Below are 8,367 nucleotides of genomic sequence, written 5' to 3' on the forward strand. Positions count from 1 at the left end.
GAGATGTGACCACAGAAGAAAGTAGGAATGAGATTTTGCAGTGTCTTGTGACTATGAGTGGTTGAGAGTGCTTGTTTTTTTTTTTTTTTTTTTGTGGTACGCGGGCCTCCCACCGCTGCGGCCCCTCCCGTTGCGGAGCACAGGCTCAGCGGCCATGGCTCACCGGCCCAGCCACTCCGCGGCACGTGGGATCTTCCCGGACCGGGACACGAACCCGCGTCCCCTGCACCAGCAGGCGGATTCCCAACCACTGCGCCACCAGGGAAGCCCCTGCTTGTTTGTTTTTTACTTTTTTTTTTGTCTACCCAGCTTGTGGGTGGGGCTAATCTTATCCTGACTTTTTGTCTCCAGCCCAGAGATCAGCAGGAGACCCAGGCTTAGCAGTCCAGGGGTTGGTTCAGGGATGTGCACATAAACTATATTGAGATCATCTTATTTCTCTTTGGAAATTTATCAGCGTGATGTATTGGGAATATAATTTCTCTTTCTCTGAAAACTCAAGCTATAATGTCATGAAAGTCTGGAGATGTCACTGGCATCTTGAATCCATATGCTGAGGTCTGCCTGAGAATAAAGTCAGTAAAAAGAAAAATATCACTGAGAGGGAAAAAAAAATAGTTGACTCAGATCCCTGAAGACATAATAGGAGCATCTATTCAACCATGTCTGAGAAATATATCATTGGGTTTTTGTCAGCTTTGTGAAACAATAATTTAGTTGCTTATTAAATCTTTTGAGTTGGATTTTTGTTACTGACAGCTGGAAGAATCCTTAAACATTCTGGACTTTATAAACCCATAGTTGTGGTAATTTTACCCCATGTTTCCTAAAGTGTTATTTTTAATTTTCTCATTTTGAGGCAATTGGGAAGAAATGAAACAAAGTGGAAATCTGTGCAAAAGAATTTTCTGCAGAATGCTGTTCAAGCAACAATTTCTCCCTCTTCCTAATGGAAGAGGGAGAAAAGTACTTAGGTGTACTTGTTCACTCAACATACATTTATTAAACAACCATTATGTACCTGACATTTTTCTAGGTGCTAAGGATATAAAAGCAATTAAATTAAAAAAAAAACCCTACCCTCAGACTCCTTGTTTTAGAGAACTTAAGTTTAGTTATTGATAAGAGCTTAATTTAAAATACAAAATAAATCAGGAATAACACAATATAGTTCTGTATATATTGAATATTAAAACATTATAATTTACTAACTTTGCCACTATAATTCAATTCCAATTTCTATGATTGGGATTTACAAGGAAATGAGCCAATTCATGTGGACTCTGGCTTCTGATATAACAACCTTTACAAGATACAAACACTGTAGTGAGTATTCTGCTCTGATTTTCCCAAACTTGAGCTCCTACAATTTATATAATATTGCAAAACTTGAATGAATTGCTCTAATTCTCTTTGGACAAAAACTAAATGGGGACTTACATGGCTGAATCAGTAGTTGCAGAGGAGCCAGTGCCAATGTATCATTAGTTACCTCCTCCCTCAGGAACAATTCCTCCCCCAGCTGAATAATGGAGATATGGGCAGTTGGTGTCACTTCTTTCCTCATTCATAGAATTGTTCATAGTGTGTCTATGCTAGTGCACTAGTGCTCTGATCCAGGGCACTCGAACCCCTGCGAAGGTTCTGGAGATGAAAGATATTTTGACATTGATGAAAGTAATTGAAGACAATACTAATAAATGAGATAGTCCATGCTCATGGAATGGAAGAGTTAATATTGTTAAAATGTCCTACTAGCCAAAGCAATCTACAGATTTTCATTGCAATCCCCATCAAAATACCATTGACAGTTTTGACAGAACTGGAACAAATAATCCTAAAATTTATATGGAATCACAAAGACACCAAATAGCCAAAGCAGTTTTAAGAAAGAACAAAGTTGGAGGCATCATGTTCCTTGATTTCAAACTATACTACAAAGCTAGAGTAATCAAAACTGTACTGACTCAAAAACAGACACATACATCAATAGAACAGAATAGAAATTCCAGAAATAAACCTATACTTATATGGTCATTTAATTTATGACACAGGAGTCATCAATAAACAGTGGGGAAAAGACAGCCTCTTTAATGAACGGTGTTGGAAAAACTTGACAGCTACATGCAAAAGAATGAAACTGAACCACTTTCTTACACTATATACAAAAATAAACTCAAAAGAGATTAAAAACTTAAATGTAAGATCTGAAACCATAAAACTCCTAGAAGAAAACATAGGTAGTATGTGCTTTGACACAGGTCTTGGAAATATTTTTTTTTGTATCTATCTCTTCAGGTTAGGGCAACAAAAGCAAAAATAAACAAATGAGACTACATCAAACTAAACACTTTTGCATAGTGAAAAACAAAATTAACAAAACAAAAAGGCAACCTACTGAAAGGGAGAAGATATTTGCATATAATGTATCTGATAAGGTGTTAATATCCAGAATATATAAAGAACTCACATAATTCAATATAAAAAAATCCAACTGAAAAATGGTAGAAGACCGGAACAGACATTTTCCAAAAGAAAATATACAGATGGCACATGAAAAGATGCTCAATATCATTAATCATCAGGAAGAATTAAATCAAAACCATAATTAGATATAACCTCACACCTGTCAGAATGGCTATTATTAAAAAGACAACAAAAACAAGTGTTGGCGAGAATATGGAGAAAAGGGAACTGTTATGCACTGTTGTTGATGGGAATGTAAATTGGTGGAGCCACTATGGAAAACAGCTTGGAGTTTCCTCAAAAAAATTACAAAATAGAACTACTGCACAATCCAGCAATTTCACTTCTGGGTATTTATCCAAAGAGAATGAAAATACTAATTTAAGAAGATATATGTGCCCCATGTTCATTATAGCATTATTTATAACAGCTAAAATATGGAAGTAACCTAAGTATCCATTGATAGATAAATTGGATAAAGAAAATGTGAGATATATATATATATATATATATATATATATATATATATATATATATATATATATATATATATATATATATATATATATATATATATATACCACATGGTTGCAACAACATTGTTGGATCTAGAGGGTATTATGTTAAGTGAAATAATCTAGACAGAGAAAGACAAATACCATATAATTTCCTTATATGTGGAAGCTAAACAAACAAATAAACAAAACAAAAGAGAAACAGATTCATAGATACAAAGAAAAAACTAGTGCTGGCCTGGGGGATTGGGGGTGGGAAGTTGTACAAAATAGTTAAAATGGATTAATAGGTACAAACTTCCAGACATAAAATAAAAAGAGTCATGGGGATGTAATATACAGATAGGAAATATAATCAATAATATTTCAATAACTTAGTATGGTGAAAGAGGTTACCAGACTTGTGCTCAATTCATAATGTATATAAATGTTAAATCACTATATTGTATACCTAAAACTAATATAATATTGTATGTCAACTATACTTCAATTTTTTAAAAAGGTGATTTTGAACTAGGTGAATATGAGATATGAATTGAGTTAGGAACACTGAAATGGCCACACTAGTACAATTTCCTTTGAATTTGTTTGACCCTGCCCCTTTATTCTCTACCCCACAAACCATTCTCAACAGGTTATAGGCCCCTAGAAGAAAGAGACTGAAATTTGTCCATTAGATGATGCCTAGTGTTTGGAAACAAACTTAACACCTTGTAGGTAACAGATGCATTTTTAACTTAAATGAATGAATGAATGAGACCACCAAATGAATAAGATTTGAAGGATATATCCAGACATATAGTTGAATGTTTAATAACATTGCAATGTCTAATAAACTTTCAACTATATATCTGAATACTTTGTTCTAGAAATAGTGTGTGTATAACTGTACCATTTTAGTTGGCAAATAATTGAAACCAGTAATCTTTTGTGGGAGTAGAATATGAATCCATGAATACAGTATGATCTGGCCTGGGATGGGAGGAGGAGATAGGAGTAGTACAAGGCCTTATATCCAGAAACACCTCCCACTACAAATACTTGAATCAATATCTCTGCCATTAAAATAGTCATAGTGTGTTAACACAGCAAAGGCAGAAGCCTGATGAGGTTCCCCTTAAAATGCACATCTATTATCTGTAAGAAAGGAGAGTAACAAAGACCAGTGTTTTCCACTAACATATCAATGGTCCCTGACATACTGTCACAAATTCATCTATTATGAAAGCTCATCACCAGCTTAAAATGAGTGGAGTTTGGGTGGGAAAATATGGAAGGAGATGGAACAACAACAAAATGAGTAAACATAATCCAAGTTCAAGAAGTGTGAGAAAATACAAAAACGTTCAGCAAAAAGCCTAGTATGGGACCTAAGTAGCACAAAAGTGTTCACTAAGCATTTGTCACTCAACTGGTACTCAAAAATTTTAAAGTTATTAATGTATTTAACCCCCCAATTAAGTATACTTTCAGTATATCTGCTGGGATATTCCTAGATAGCCAATGGAGCTTGTATGTTTCCATGTAGAGCACTAACAATAGCAACAGTCTCAGTAGAGACTTGTCCCAGATCTTCCTCTGCTGAGCCAGTAAATGATCCAAAGCAGCAATGAAGAATACATGCACTGAAGAAATGGATGGACCAGGAGAGTCAGCTCTGTCATGGAGGCCTGTGTGTCATGCTCAGAGGGGGCCAGGCATTGATTGGGAGCTACTGCCAATGGTTTAATGATCTTTTCATTTATTTCACATGAGCTGGAGTGGGGTTTTGCTCAGGAATGGAGTATAAATGGAGAGTGTAGGTCCCAGGAGCTGATAATGTTCCTGCTTCAGGGTAAGCTGAGGCATGCATGCCCACTAGTTTAAAATAATTCTATTTTGTTTCATGGCTTTACAAAGCATTACAAATAATACACTCAGCAGATGTCGAATATTATATACAAAATTTAAAAGGAGATTTGGGTATATGAGGCTCTGTATAAGAACAAGTAACTCTTTGTAAAGAGCAAGTAACTCATGCTCTTGGTGTGTTTATCAAAACACCACTTGACTGGCACAACACTGACTGTCAAATATCTTTTCTTTGGAATTTATACTCTGTCCCCAACAAGGAATCATCCCTGTAACCTATTTACTCTTTTCTCAGCTCTTACTCTGCTGCCTTCTGTTCCTTATTCTCTGTCTCTTTTCATTTGTGGACTTGATCAGTTTACAGGGACAAACATAGAATCTGTTCTCCACAGGTTAACTAACAAGACTAAAAGCTTATGGATTTAAAACAGCAGAGCTATTATGTAAATACTTACATATATGAAAAATATCCCTCTATGAGAGGGAATAAGTTAAAAGCATACAGCCTAAATGTAAGGTGACCCTCATATACTGCAAATAATATATCAAGGGAAATGCCACTTTTTTGCATTCTATTTCACTGCTTGTGAGCACAGATCAATTAAAGACAGGGACCAGTAAAAATTTTGTGTTGATAATCTAGGCTAAATGCTATGCTTGTGTACAGATTCTTTGTTGTATTAGCTCAACTGAACTTTATGCTTTCCCCCTGACACCCCGTTGGTTTCCAGCATATGTGTGTGTATGTGACCTTTTACTATTTACCACTTAAATATCTGTTCCCTTGACTTTTGCTAGCTATACGAAGTGATGTTCCCAGGTATATTTTTGGTCCTGTCAGCAGGTTAAGTATCAGAAAGAACATAGCTGTGGATTTCTCAAAAAATTCTCCTCTTTTTCCCTTTGAGTTAACCAGCTGACAAGAATATAATTGATTACAAGTCTAATGTATGCTCTTACAATTATTTATACTTTAAATTTTTTCTTCAATTTAATTTCAGTATCCAAAAGATATATCTTCAAAGGGGATAGATCCTTGCAAAGAAAAGGGAGACATAAGATGCACATTAAATATCTGAGACAAATTGCGTTAAGATAGCGGCTTGGTAATTTCATTGTTGTGTTTTCTGCTTATTTCTCACTTTGCCCAAAATAAAATAATCTGAACTAGCTGTAAAATGACATAAATGGTGACATTAATGGGATTTGGGGGCCCTCATCAGGATGGAAAGGAAAGTCAGAAGTTCTTAAACCCTTGAGTATGTCTCCTGTAAAACTAGTTTCCTTTGGAAGTTATTTTAACTCCTTCTGACCACATGGGTATTATTTACTCTTGAGTTTGTTACTGCTCTCTTTATATATCCCTCCAGTGGTCCTAAATAGTGATTGAAGCCTTGAAATTTGCCTAAGTTGTTAAAATATAAAAAAAGTGTAATTTAGCTAAGTGAAGTATGTGGCCTTGAAAAAAATTACAATAAGCATTTATCTTCTTGCATTTTAACTTTTTTTTATTCGAAGACATTTTCCTCTTCCTTGAACAGGATAAATTTCAACTGGCAGAGCCACTAATACTCTCACCCTCACTATCTAATGATAACTGTATTCAGATGCAATGGTCTTTGACAAATTGTATTCTGATGTTAAATGTATCCAGAACTTCTTTGTTCTGAATACGGGAAGATGAAATCATATCTAAGAACATTGTATACTGTGGTATTTTTATAGAAAACTATGTTTTTCTCTGTTTATTTTGGACAGCATATTAACATTACCCATAGACTGACTTTGAAAGCAATAATCCTAGAAATTCAGTAAGCTATGATTTGGGCTATTATTGTAAAGTTCTCTGATATCAAGACCCATAGAGAATGATCATTTTGTTTGGCAAATAACCATTTAATTCCAAAGGGAATTAAAACTTGTCTCTAGGGCTTCCCTGGTGGTGAAGTGGTTGAGAGTCCGCCTGCCGATGCAGAGGACACGGGTTTGTACTGCGGTCTGGGAAGATCCCACATGCTGCGAAGCGGCTGGACCCGTGAGCCATGGCCACTGAGCCTGCGCGTCCAGAGCCTGTGCTCTGCAATGGGAGAGGCCACAACAGTGAGAGGCCCGCGTAATGAAAAAAAAAAAAAAAAACTTGTCTCTAAAAATCAGATTTGTAATCCAGATAAGAAAAAGACAATGAAAAGAAATCCTTGGAGTATGTTCAAGTATGCTCATCTCACATATTTAAATTTTCCAGCTGAGCTATCACTGATTTCCTGAAATAAATTTTTACGTACAGGGGTAAACAGGGTTAAGTTTTTTAAACAATGAAAAGATGAAATTATAATTTTTAAAAATTACTTTTTAAATAGAACAAATAGCATATTTTATTTCTGGAAGGAAAATTACCTCATCCCTAGTTTAACCTATTTCATCTATAGACAATGGTATAATCACTGTTTTTAATTATGTTAGTACTGGATATATATAAACATATATCTTCGTTTATTTTATATGTATATAATATGTATTTTGAAATAATATAAATAAGGATATTGACTATTTCCACTGCTATATAGTGTATTTAAAGATGTATTCATTAATATTTAAAGAATATAGGTGTTTTCATGAGTGTTGAGTGAATTATACTCTTCTCATTAAATATTATCATATAGTAAACTAGTGACATTATGCAGATAGTTGTTTTATATATTTTCTCAGCAAAAATTAGCACTAACTGAAGCAAAAATCTTATCTGTTGATTATGTTTTTTAAAACATTGTAGATGAGAAGATCCAAGAATAAACTTAAAGTCGTTTATATTTGATGTAGTGCTTTCATGTATATTTCTTCCTAAAGTGGATTAAGTGATAACTATTTAGAGGTTTTGAGCCCACTGAAATACTTGCCCCCAGTGATATCAGGAGAACTCAAATAAAATATATTTTTGCCAAAACTTGCGCACTCCTCTTTATCCAGGATTAACTAAATTTGAACTTTCCCCCAACTTTTATCATTTAAGCTTAGGCTAATTGAATGAGTTACTAATCTTCTTAGTTGAATAGCAGGTATGTAGAGCTTTACCCCTTTTGGACTACAAATATAATCCAATAGGGTTTTTCACAATACTTGACAGGCACAAATTACTCTGCTTTGTTCTCTGAGTATCCAGTTTCTATAAATATGCTCTTCAAGTTCAGAGTCATGTACAAATCAGATCAAAAGTAATCCAATATTTTAGCCATCCTTTATATATTTTCAAAGATTTGTGGAAATTTAATAAATATTTCAATTTTACCAATAAAAAATTAAATGTCCTTTTTCCAAAATCACTAGAATTAATACAAATATCATTACATCAAAAGACAAAAAAAGATTTTGACATTGCAATTAAGTGTTAGTATGTTACAAATATATTTCTAAACTCTTATAAAACAATGAGTGTAACAGCTAAAATGTTTCAGAAGAATAAATTATGAGACATCTTCTCTAGTGTAAAACCATAGAAGACACAGAATCATAATAGTGTAGCATTGTTGAAAATAGTTAT

This window comes from Mesoplodon bidens (assembly GCF_964165515.1).
Source record: "Mesoplodon bidens genome assembly, chromosome: 4".
Classification (NCBI taxonomy): domain Eukaryota; kingdom Metazoa; phylum Chordata; class Mammalia; order Artiodactyla; family Ziphiidae; genus Mesoplodon; species Mesoplodon bidens.